Source organism: Equus asinus, chromosome X (assembly GCF_041296235.1).
Source record: "Equus asinus isolate D_3611 breed Donkey chromosome X, EquAss-T2T_v2, whole genome shotgun sequence".
Classification (NCBI taxonomy): Eukaryota; Metazoa; Chordata; class Mammalia; order Perissodactyla; family Equidae; genus Equus; species Equus asinus.
In genome coordinates, this window is record NC_091820.1 from 130,054,565 (window position 1) to 130,068,754 (window position 14,190).

Here is a 14,190-nt window from a genome sequence, read left to right on the forward strand (position 1 = left end):
GTCTCCTATCCTTTTCCTGATATGAACTTACATAGCCAGTCATATGCACGCACAAAACATGGATAGTGGTTGCAGAGTGTAGACCAACTCCTGTAGTAGGCTTGCATTATCACATGATGGATGTGAAGCAAAGTACATTATTTTTGAGGGCATCCATGTCTAAGGTCAGAAAGAAGAAGGGTAAGACATGCTCAGGATGCTTGCCTTTTCCCCAGTAACTCCATCACTGATTAACATGACCCATTGGCTATTAGGACCAAAGGGCTTTCCCAGCTCCAGATGTCCCTGTGATATTGACTGCGGCAGAGACCTCTGTTATAACCATTGAAGTTCAACTTCATCTGCCTAATCTGTCCTTGTCCACTGTTTTATAGGTATTGTTACTAAGAATACTCCCCAATAAACTTCCTATATGCAAACCTGTGTCACAGAGTCTGTTTCCTGTGGAACTCAAACCAAGACAAATGCACACTGGAACTACCCAGGAGCTTTTTAATAACACTAGATCCAACCCAAGAGATTCTAATTTAATTGCTCTAGGGTAAAGCTTAAGTGTTTTAAACACTCCTCAGATAATTCTAATGTGCGGCTAGGGATGAAAACCACTGTCTTAACCCACTGAGTGTAGTAACAAAGCATATGATATGGCCACTCCCTTTGCGAAAGTAACTAGTAATATATCAGGGCAGTATTGCTCCAACCCTGATGAAGTAGCCCCCACTTGCAGCCCTAGTATCAACCACTTCTATTTTATCTATATTCCTGGGCCCAGCTGTGAAGATGCTTCAAATTTTTGTCCTCAGAAGACTATAAAGTGGGTCAGACTAAGACATTAATAAAATTAACTTCAAGGCTGCATTGTACCCTAGGCAGAGTATTTTATCTTTATTCTATTTTCCTCCTCAAATTATCCCTATCTGCGTTGTTTAATATAGCTCACCAGAGGTTATGCAATTGGCCCAAATAATTACAACATGAAGGATGCCCCAAATTTCAACACTCTGAACTCCCCTCAATTATTTCTTTCCCAGGGAGAAATTAAAGAACAAAACTGAAATCTCCTTTAATTAAAAGTCCAAAGAAATTAAAGTTAAAATTATTTGCTCTTCCAAATTTCTCATTCCTCTAGGTCTCAGGCAGAGGGCTCTAGCACAAGTGCATGTGTGGAGATGGGTTTCCTTCTTCAGCCTCTGTAGCTAATTTCCATTGGAGATATGTAAGCCTTTTAATACCACCTCAAAAGCTGAAATAATTCAACTTGCTATCTCTCATGTGCCTCCCTTTCCCAAAGTATAACAATGTCAGGCCCACATCCAGAAAATTTAGGAATCAGGAATATGAATCCAGCCACATATTAATTCTCCTGAGCAATATTATATTCCTAGAACCTGGTGTTTTGTATGTTACAAGTGCCCACTATGTTAGCAGCCAGACAACAGCAGACACAGTTGATGTAAAACTAGTAGACAAAAAAAGCATGAGATATGAGAAGGGTAATGCAATTATTGCTTTAATTTTTGTGTTTTATTATTTGATTACTGGTGAAGTTGAATATTTTCCCATATATTTATTATCTGAAATACTTATTGTGTGACTGTCTAAGATCTGAAGTACATAATTTACGAATAGAGTGTACTTAGGTTACTACAAATCCGGGGCAATGAGAAAACCATAATAACCTTGTGAACTGGTTGGTTGTTCATTTAGAAAGTGGTACTAGTTTTCAATATGAAATTATCCTACTCTAAGAATTTTCCGCCCAAAAAAACAGGATAGTGGTAATGACTAGCCTCCAAGCCTTGTTAACAATATACAGTAAAGGAAGTTGAATACCAACACGCTAAAATTAAAATGTGTACAATTTCCCAAGGAACTGAAAACTATTACAAATATGCTTTAAATGCAAACAATCAAGGCCTACTGTTGAAAGCTATTCACAAGTACTAAAGAAGTAGGTCATAGAGTTAATCATCAATTCATTCTATTTCTTTGTATCTAGTTAATTCTCTCCTCTGCCTTGGTCAACCTCATCTTTTCCTCAAATTGTTTTAATCTGGTTGTCTTAGGTGCCTTCCCCAGACATTCTCAATTGAGGCTCTCCCGAAACCAATCTGCCCAGATGGGAAACATTAGAAACCTACACCCAAGTAACAAACAGAATTTGAAATTCGTTTAACCGCTGCAGGCCATCATATAATATATCCAAATGAAACTCTCAACAATTCTGGATACACGAAGAAGTAACTTGTACTTATCTGTACGAAGCGAATCTGGTCTCTATTCCTACCTTATCTTCAGATATTCAATCCACGTCCCCATAGGTTGCAGAAATCCTTAACACCATTTCCTTGAGGGCTGGCTTCTTGATCCTTATGCGATAGCTGCTAATAATATCTGATGGGATTCCCATTGTTGTGCCTAATAATTTGAAACTCCTTGGATACCGCCATCTCCAAGGAACCATACTCAAACAGACAATATCCATTTTTGCTGGCCCAACAGGTGAGATTGCACAGCTTCAGTCCAGATTTAGAGTTAATTGTTAGTACTATAGAACATATATGTTTGCCTCTCAACACACACACACACACACACACACACACACACACACACACACACATCAGTTTATCTCATTTATATGCTGAAATGCTTTTGCTTTATAAATGGCAAGAGAGGGAGAAGGTTTTGATGAGAGAGATTTATGTGACGAGGTACAACCAGTACAGCTTCATTTTGGTATTTTTAATGAATGTAAACTATCTCATATGAATGCATTATAATTCATTTGACCATTCTTCTATTAATGGGCATTTACTTTGTTTTCAGTTTTTTTATGAACAATATTGAAATGAACATTCTATTACATATGCCCTTATGTATTGGTGTGATTGCCAAGTCAGAGGAGACATATAAATTACACAAATATATGTAAATATAAATATAAATTTAATATAAATAATATAAATATAAATCACCAGATTGCTTTCTAAAATATTTGTAATGCTTCATATCTCCACTATCAATGAGTAATCTCTTTTCTTTTGTTTTTTGAGGAAGATTAACCCTGAGCTAACATCTGCTGCCGATCCTCCTCTTTTTTTGCTGAGGAACACTGGCCTTGAGTTAACATCCATGCCCATCTTCTGCTACTTTATATGTGGGACGCCTGCTACAGCATGGCTCTACAAGCGGTGCTTAGGTCCACATCAGGACCCGAACCAGCAAACCCAGGGCTGCCGAAGTAGAACATGCAAACTTAACCACTGCTCCACCGGGCCAGCCTGGTAGTCTTCTTTGTAATACTATCTATCTAATGAGTATAAAATGGTATTTAATTATTACTTTAATTTAGATTTCCTGACTACCAGTAAAATTTGATCATCTCCTCATATATCTGTTGGCCATTTGGATTTTCTCTTTTGTGAAGTGTCTATTAATCATTTTTTACCCATTTTCCTTTTGGATTATCTTTTCCATATCACTTTGTAAGAGCTCTCTGTATATTACAGTGTTACAAATATTTGTTTGTATATCTATCATTTGTCTATGAATTCTGAATATCCAAGCCTTTACTCAGCATGGGGATACTTCTCTCCTATGGTTTCTCCTCCATCAATTCTTTCCACTGCTTTCATCACTCCCATTCTTACGTATTAGACTATCTTGCTCTGTCTTTTATTTATTTTATTTTTTTTACTTATTATTCTTATTTTAACATTTTTCACACTTTCACTCTGTATTGAGGAATACCTCTTCCAATTGATCTTCTAGATCAACCATATTTACTCTCTTCTGTGTTTCTAACTGAATTTTGTATTTCAGCAGGCATCCATCCAAGAAATATTTATATATACATATATACTTTTTGGTATTTTTTCAATTCTAATCTAGAATTTGCCTTGGTGTGTTTCACCTTTTCTCCACTAAATCTGTTTGAATGATGTACTGAATGTTCAGTGTGATCCTTCTTCAAGCTGCTGATTCCCCCTAAAGGTGAAGCATCTATACAGCCTGCTCATTTGTGGGCATAAACAGTCCGACCATCTTATTAGTCAACTGGAATGACTTCCTTCACCCTCTCTGCACGTCAAGCTGCCAGAGTCTCACAGGCACCTGGGTTAGTAGCTAATGAGGCACAGTGAGTAGAAGGGGAAGATCATTGTCAACTGTAATATAGTGGATTAGTTCAACTCAGCTGGCAGGCCTCCTCAAGACCAGTTCATGAGAACATGGCTTCTTCTCGGGCTGGAAACAGATAGTGGTCAAGGTTAATTCTCACCATCCATCTATGTGTGTTGAAGAGATATAATGTGGCCATATGCTGATCCCCATCTAGCAAATTCAGGGTCAAAAACTTCCTCCAGATTCTCCCAGAGAGACAAACATCCTCTCAAGCAACATATTTCTCATCCTTGTTCCACCTCTCCCCTACAATACATAGTGAAACATAACCTGCCTTCAAATGGATCATATCTATAAGATATGAACAGGAAGCTCACCAGGCAGACCAAACTTTGTTAAGCCGCTTTAGCACATTTAGAGAAGAGAACATTTGACGTGCAGATCCTTAGACCACCCTAAGCTATAAATATAAATTATTGCTAAAAAGCAATATTTCAAGAGGAAATTTATCAGAATATGGGCACAAGCAGAGCCCCTCTAGCCACCAGGCAAAAAAATATATTTCAGAGTTGATCTCCTCCATAGAGTACCCAGCATAGAACCCAGCAACACTTGGTTACCTTGTGCATTCCATTCTATAGGAGTCCCCTGAGCTGACAACCTTCGATATGGACATAGATATGCTCATGGAAGGTAACGTCATCAGTGAAGTTCTCTAAGAGGCTTTTCTAACAGTGGATGTGAGCAAATAGGAAGCATAAGAAGAAAGCAAGATCAAGGTGGATGCTATGTAATGACCACAGCTGCCAGACAGTCAGATTTGGTTGTGATTACATGTGAGACATCCGTATTTGAGAACTTCCAGAAATAACTGAGGTACACTTTGAGAGGACTGAGATCCTTATTAGTGTATAAGTAGACTATTAAGCCAATAGATATTTGAGTAGCATGGTAATAATAACTACCAACACTTACCAAGTAAGCTCTATGTGCCAAAAAATGTGCTAAGTGCTTTATATTAAACATTTGTTTTGTTTTGTGTTTTGGTGAGGAAGGCTGTCCCTGAGCTAACCTCTGTGCCAATCTTCCTTTATTTTGCATGTGGGACACCACCACAGCATGGCTTGATGAGCAATGTGCAGGTCCTTGCTGGGTGTCCAAACTGTGAACCCCAGGCTGCCAAAGCAGAGCGTGCAAACCCAACCACTATACCACCTGGCCAGCCCGCCAAATGCTTTTCTTACTTGTATTAACTTATTTAAGCCTATCATCTACCCTGTGAGTTTGTTACTATTATTACAACCTATTTTACAGGTGAGGAAAATGAGACTTAAAGAGGTTAAATGACTAGTCTCATGTCATGAATCTTCAAAACCTGTGCGCTCGATCTCCACATTCTATATTATATACATTAGAACTTGGAACTTCACATTGGGGTAATATTGAGGCCCATAACAATACCTTGTTTCAAATTAATAGGCACTGACAGGAGTTTAAAAGGCAAAGAAACATTTCATAAAAGAGAGGAGCTATTTAAGTACTGGGCAAGTTTTCAACAAGTTGATCAAAGGCTGCTACAACCAGAAGCCAATCACAGACGACCTATGTGATAAGATTTGAGTGATATCTATTAAACATACTGCAAACATTATTGATGACACACACCTGTAAAGATTTTCCATAGGCTCTTTTGGCTCAAGATGGTGGACTGACCCATGTATTAAACCCAACTATCATCAGGCAAGCACCTAATATGTCCCTCAGATTTCATTGAAAATAAACTGGTGAATTCTCATAGGAAGTGCAGAATTACTGGGTTGAAGTAAAGGTAAATAAGACAAAATATGTGAAACAACGTTTTCAAAAATCTTTCATTGTGAGCATAAAGGTCAACTTCATAGGAAATGAAGCTATCCCTTTGATAACTAACGAAATTTGATAACTAACTTCAGAAATGCTACTTTGAATGAGCTAAGATACCCAAGTTCTAAGATTCAGATCCTTTAATTGGTCTGAATCCAGTGAACTGCCAGAGCCAAATAACCAATTGCTCTTCATCTTTATATGAAGTTCTTTATATGAAAAAAATAAATCTCAGGGATCTCAACACAACCAACTACCTTATTAACTGTAATGTCTGTCAAACATAATGAATGGGATTCAATTCATAAACTCTCTCTCTAGAGTTCACACTAAAACTTGGTAATTGACGGTAGGTCTAGAAATTTTTCTTCATGATTAGAGATGCAAGTAATATGTTTCAGAATATTCAGTATTCAGCAGGGACACAAACAAGGAAGATGGATACCTAAACTCAACTGTTCTTTGTTATAAGCAAGTTAGTGTTTAATAAATGATATCTCAAAGAGTTGTGCATAAAATATTAACATATGTTTGACTGCTTAGTTTGTGATCAATTGTGTAGTCTTCCCATGATAGTCAGACAATCACTGCGGCTGTATAAATAGGAATCTAATGTAGATTTCTTGTGTTTGGTTAATCATTAAAGATATTAAATTATAATTCATCTATGTATCCATTCACTCAACGAATATTTATTGATCTCCTACTATGAGATGGGGATAGAGCAGTAAACAAAACAGATAAAAATCTCTTCTCTTTCTAAGAAATACTGCAAGAATTGTATTTGAAGAAAATAATTTCTCATTTCCTTATTAGTTGGTGATATTTCCATAGTAACTTCCTGAGAAAGGTGTTGTTATGAATAAACACAGAGCCAATTTCATTAGTCTTGACCGGGGGTAGAAAACTTTCTCTGCAGATGTCCTGATAGTAAACACTCTCAGCTTTGCAGGCCAAACATTCCCTGCCTCAAATACTCAACTTTGTTCTTGCAGCATAAAGCAGTCATGGACAACATGTAAATGGGTGAACATGACTATGTTTCAATGTAACTTTATTTACAAAATCAGGTGGTGGGCTTGATTTGGCCCATGGGCCCTAGCTTTTTGACTCCTTTTCTTTACCATTTTCAGGTTAAAAGAAAAAAAAACTTAATGAGAAATTAATTTGTGGCCATAAATAGTCCCACCTTCTTGTTAGTCAAATGGAATGACTAACAAGTCATTAGAAATGGATTTTCAAATGAAGTTAGTTAATTTTACAGTTAAATTGTATATACATAGATGATCTAAATAAATTAAGACACAAGACTGTGTGAACTTGCAACTTACACTTTCTATGGATCATAAAGGGATTAAAGCAATGACAAGTACTAGATGGCAGAAAGCTGTTGAATTGTGCTGCCAAGAAAATCCATGGAAAATCTGTCTTTAAAAAAAGCTCATATTGGAAGTGACTTTTTCCCCCAAAGGGATATAAAAATTGCCTCCAATCACAAAAACCCAAAGGTCTCTGGTCACACAGAGAGCAGTGAAGCCACCAAAAAGTACAAGTACAGTTACATAATATTCTGGTTTGAAATACATAGCTGCAACAGCATAGTTCCACAGATGGAATTAAGCCTTTTGTACAACTAATGAAAGTTCAAATTATAAGAACTCTATTCTGAGCTAGTATATAGGCAAAAACTCTGACATAGCAACAATATCTCTGAAACTCTCATTACTAAGTATGAGTAGGACAGGAGCAATAGAACACACCAGCTAAGGCCCACATGAAACCATAACCCTTCACTTGGCCATACTGATTAAGGGTTATCAGCAGTTCCTTACTGAGGAAGACCAGGGAACGAGGATGAGAACCCCCTCTACCCATAATGTTTCCATTCCAGAACACAGCATTAGCCATTCTGAACTGCTACTTTTGTGATCTTCATAAATTCCTGAGTCAAAAAGCCCCCTTGAGTGCAATTAAGTATTGATACTTAAATTTTTCAGACTCTACCTGATTATGAGAGTTAAGACTCCATTGCCCAAAGAAGCCAACTCTGATGGATTTCCTCTGATCCAAAATGGGACGACTTGATTATCAAGAAAGATAAGTACATTGTATGGATACATCAAATACATAAACATCTTTGAGTTCACAATAATACTAAGCTATAACTCATTGGACACCATTGGAGGATGTACACACCAACTAGTTGCTATGAAAATTGATAAAAGGAAAGAAGTAAACATTTACCTTGCTTTTCTAATACAACTATACGTCAAGATATTCAAATAGTTGAAGAAGGATATTTAATTTTTATAGAAGGATCCTAGCTAATAAAGTCAGATGAAGGATAATATTAGGAAAAACACTTTTGGACCCTTGAATATCATAATGGAGCAAAGTTATTATCATCATGGTTGTTAAAACCATGAGATGAAATACTCATGGGAATTTCATGTTGGAGAGATCAAGCTGATATATCTGAAGGCACTGATGAATCTTAACATTACTAGAAATAGGACAACCAGATATTATATGTCTTATGATCTCTTGCAAGGGAAAGTACATACAAAAAATAGCATATGACATACTCATATAAAATACAGTTTAATCAGACACTAATCACATCTGCAGATATAACTCACAGTTTGCAGGAATTACAAGCTAAACATACCTCAAAATATTAGCCAAATCCAGACTGTGAGCCATTCTACGGGACAAAGGACATATTTTCTTTAATAAATCAGTTGCATGGAAAGGGGGATTTATGGACTATTGCAGAATAAATGAGATTTAAGAGACAAATCAATCGAATGCAAACCAACTGTAAAGAGACATTTTGAGGCAATCGTGGGAATCTAAACATGGACTATTAGATGATTTTAAATAATTATTAAGTTTTTATATGTAATAGTGATATTATTAGTTTTCAAAAAATATCTTTATAAGTTAGAGATGCATACAGAAGTATTTAAAAGTTAAATGACACGATGTGTGGGATTTAATCTAAAATACTCTAATAAATAATGTGAGAAGACTAGGTGACATGACAAGGTAAAATGTTGGTAATTGTTGAAACTGGTAAATGGATACGTGGGAGTTCATTATGGTAATATTACTTATTTTAATTTTGTATATGTTTGGCAATTTGGGGGATAAAGAGTTAAAATACTCTGGTATCCAGACTAGTGAAACCAAATAAGCTAGACTCAATATATAAAGCTAATAAAATGAGACTTATTTTGAATTGGACAAGCTCATATGCTATATTCACATACAATCAAGTACATTATTCTTTATTTGAAATTATCCAGTATCTTGCCTCAATTTACTAGTCATTAATTACTAAATAGTCAATAAGCTAGACTTGCATTTCATAAAGTCATTTCCTGATATCCCATTATAAAAAAATAGGATCTGTGTTTCATTCTGTGTGTGGACATTCATGTTAATCAAATTATCAATATCTGTTCAAATCTCAAATGCTAAACATCATTTAAGTACAAAGAGCTGTTGATTATCAAGAAGTCAGAGACAGGTCAATGCAGTGAGAATGTGTTTGTGCAGACATAAGAGTCAGTCATGCTTTCATTACCAAAACTTAAATACGTAAAAAATGTTAACAGCATTTTTAAGAGGCATAGTAGAGAGAGGGTAGTGGCAATATGGAGCCCAATATGAATGCAATTCAAAAGATAATGAGAAAATACATCAAATGCCAAGAGTATTGTCTCTTCGTAGAGTAGTGGGTCTTCACAGTGTGACAATAGATACATTTTATTTTCTTCTTTTTTTCTACATTTTAAAATTTCTTCAACAATGACATATCATTTGTGAAATCAAAGTTAATTGTAGGAAAATAAACACAAAAATATATGGGAAGGTGAATGGCACCTAGATGATATCCCATGAAAGTGAGTTTAGCCTATACACGTGAAATACAAAGAAAAGGTGATCAAGATCAGAAAAAGGCCAAGACATTCAAGTTTTTAAAAGCTCTATTCTTTAAAAGTATTAAGTTCTAATATTACATAGCTACTGAAAACCTTTCTAGAGGAGAATAAGAAAGATTTGCTTGTTGAGATTGCATTATGGACCAAGTTATGTGCAAATGACATGAAGTCAGGGAGCACATGGTGTACAGTTGGCCCTTAAATATTTGTTGAATGAAGGAATAAGTGAATGTATTTTCTCAGTCTCTCAAAATAATCCTTTGAAATAGATGATGATAGAGGAATGACAGAGAGGTTAAGTAACTTACACAAAACCACACTGGCAATATAGACTGGAACCAGAGGTATCTGACTCCAAAAATGTTTGTGCTGTGCACACAAATTCACTGAAATTATGTCTTGTAATATTATTTGTGTGTTACAAGCAAAATTAAAGTGCACCGGTAGGTATCATTTAGATTCAGTCAACCTACAATGCAACAAATAAACTCTGTAAAAATCAGTCTTACTCTTGCAGATTGTAGCATGTTACAGGATTATATGGAAATAGAGAAGGTTAAAGTCGTGATGGTAACTGTAACCAAAGAAAGCAGTGAACAAAAGATCTAGAAAATGAATCTATGTAACATGACTCTGTAGGTGTGCTAAATTGTGTGATAACAAATTTTAAGGCTTGTAAAATTTCACAGAGCAGAAAAAAAACCCCATGATGTTGAAGAGACTGACCTTTATAGTCATAGTGAAGAATATAAAATGAATTTCAGGTGAGGGTAACAAAATGAGTAAATTCAGGCAGGAAGACTGAGAAGAGACCACTTGGCCCTACATGCTAGTGCATCCCTGTCCTTCTCTACATCCCAGTTTCCTCATGTTTAAAGAAGTGGCTATATTAGTACAGTGGACACATATTTATCTATTTGCTGAACCATTCCCCAGATTTCGTTTTCTGAAAATGTCCCCGTCTCCCTGCTCCTCACTCCCCCCACCCAGTATACGAGGTTACAGAGGGAGCAGCCATGTTTCCCCAACATCCCCCCGACTTCCTTTACGACTACTTTTTGTCTCAGCTTTGGGCGTGTGAACCAATGATAAGAACACTTCCCCTATGAATTTAAACTAGAATTATAAAATTCTGGTCTCAGTATGATTGGACTCTGGAAGAAAAGAGATATAAAACCCAACAGCACTGCAAAAAAGAAAGAGCTAGTCTGTATCAAGATTGAGGAATCAAGCAGACAAGCAACGTAGCAAAGACAAAAGGAAGAAAGAGACAGTCCCTGGTTCTATAAGTCCCTGGTTCTATAAGATGTTCCACTACCATTACAATAAATCCTTTTCCCTTTTCTTAAACCAGCTAAACCAGAACTTAATTAGCTAAAATAAAATTCCTGTCTAGAGAGAACTAGAAACATTTAAAGTCATTTGTAGCTTTCATATTCTCAAATCGCACAGGGTATTATGGTACACTTATGGAGCAGTGTGCACATAAAACTGGCTTATGTGGTTAGAATGCAAGCTCCATGAGCGCAGAGATCTTCGTTTTGCTCACCGATGTATCCTAAGTGCCTAGAACAGTGCCTGGCACACAGTGGGTGCTTAATACATGTTGAATGAAGATAAAGGCGTATAGGAGACCAGTGAGCCATCTTTTTCCATATGTCAGCAGAGCCAGATTATAGATAATTGGAAAGGTAAAATTTTTATCTAGAAAGATTTAGGGAGCCTATGTTGAACCACCAATATAACGAAAGTCAGGTTTAAGAAAAATATTTCAAGTTCTCATCAAGATGGCACTGTGAGCAGATGTTGAACTTGCCTCCTCCCATGAACACAACCAGGTTACAACAATTTTGGGAAGAATCACCCTGGATGGAAAACTGAAAACTGGATAAAAAGAACCCCCATGACAAGGGACAGTACTGACAAAAGCAGAAGAGGCAGTATCTCCGGCCGGAGAGGAAAAAAGCCACCTTTGGGAGCAGCGGAGCTTCTCAGCTGGCCAGGCAGGAGCCAACCTAAGGTACGAGCCCTCCCTGGAGGAGTGAGGTCCGGAGCTGGGGCAATACTGCTATAACCATCCCTTGAACTCAGCCCAACTGAGGGGGAGTCTTACTGTCTGGCTTTGCTGGCTATTAACTGCAGTGAGGACACCCCAGAAAAGCTATCAGCCGAAAGCCAAAAAGATCCGGGTTTTAAAGGGCCTACGCACAAGCACACATTTCAGCAACCTAAAATCACCAGAGAGAAGGCTGACAGTCTTTTTGTGAAGGAAGACTCACCTGGTGGGCTCTGGGGGCATCTTGGTGAGAGGAGGATCCTCTCCGGAGACTGAGACATTGGTGGGGGCCGTTGTTCTGAGCTGGTCCAGGCATGCTGATAGGGACACTGGTGGGGGCCATTGAGGTGCTTCCCTTGGGCTGTTAGCCCAGGGGTCTGCCACACCCACTAGAGCACAGATTTAATCCAGTTCAGCCAGGTCAGGCAACCCACCCTAGGGACTGGTCCCACCTAACAGCAAGCCCTCAGGCTACTTTTCAGCCTGCATTGACTGAGTGCCTTGATCCTCTACAGGCAGGCAAGGGTGTCTGCCTCTGTGGGGCAGGGCTTTTGTGAGGACCAGGTGAACTGTGAGGGGCATTGGGGCAGAGGTTGGGGCCTCTGCAATGTGGTGGTGGGGTATGCTCCATGGGGTTGAGAAGTGTGCACGGACCAGGACTGTGTTGACAGTGTATGTGCTCCAGAGGGGGGTGAGGCTTATCAGCGGCAGAAGACTTGTGCTTCACAAATAGCTGTAAAAAGGATCAGCCCCACCCTCCAAAGCCTGAAACAACTGAGTGCCTCCATGCCAAGGGCTAGCCCTACTCAGCTGCACTCCTAGGAGAACTGACATCAGTCTTGTTGGCCTCAGGCCTATCACAACTGTATGCCCCTGAGCCTAGCAACCAGCTACACTGGATACCAACCCAATTAAGAGGACAATTGCAGTAAGAGTGTGCTAATAGACTTTGTAGCTAACAGTGCTGAGGCCCCTCCAAACCGGATTTACAAACAGCTGGCCAGGGAAGGAAAGATCAGACTCCCTGGGTACCTGCAGTGGGAGCAACTCTGCCACAGCAGAAGAACACAAGTAGCCCACAAAGGGGTCACTCCTTGTTCTTATGCTCTGGTGACGAGAGGGAAGCACACTGCTGGGCCTCATAAGGCATCTCATACATAAGGCCACTTCTCCAAGATCAGGAGACACAGCCAAACTCACCTAGTACAAAGAAAATAGCACAGAGAAAGAGGCATAATGAGGAGGCAAAGGAATACTTTCCAAGCAAGGGAACACTACAAAACACCAGAAAAAGAACTAAGTGAAACAGAAACTAGTGACCTCCTTCACAAAGAATTCAAACAAAATATAATGAGGATGCTCACAGATATTCAGAGAAGAATGGATGAACACAGTGAGCACATCAGCAAAGAATTGGAAGATATAAAAAAGAACCAGTCAGAAATGAAGGATACAATTCTCGAAATGAGAAATTCACTAGAGGGACTCAATAGCAGAGTAGAGGAAGCAGAAGAATGGATCAGCAAGCTAGATGAAAGACTAGAGGAAATCACCCAAGCAGAACAGAAAAGAGAAAAAAGAATTAGACAGAATGAGAACAGTGTAGGGGAACTCTGGGACAATATCAAGTGTGCTAACATTCAGATTATAGGGGTCCCAGAAGGAGAAGAGAGAGACAAAGGGGCAGAAAATTTATTTGTCGAAATAATAGAGGAAAATTTTCCTCACCTGAGGAAGGAAACAGACATGCAAGTTCAGGAAGCACAGAGAGATCCAAACAAGAGAAGCCCAAAGAGGCCCACACCAAGACATATTATAATCAAAATGTCTAAAATTAAAGACAAAGAGAGAATCCTAAAAGCAGAAAGAGAAAGGCCACAAGTGCCATATAAAGGGAAGCCCATCAGGCTGTCAGCAGACTTCTCAGTCGAGACTCTACAGGCGAGAAGAGAATGGCACGACATATTTGAAGTGCTAAAAGGAAAAAACCTACAACCAAGAATACTCTATCCATCAAGGCTGTCATTCAGAATGGAAGGAGAGATAAAGAGCTTCCCAGACAAGCAAAAATTAAAGGAGTTTATCACCAAGAAACCAGTTCTACAAGAAATGCTGAAGGGACTTATTTAAGTTGGAAAGCAATGACCACAAATAGAGATAAAAGAAAAAAATTATCAAAATAACCCAAAACAACAACAACAA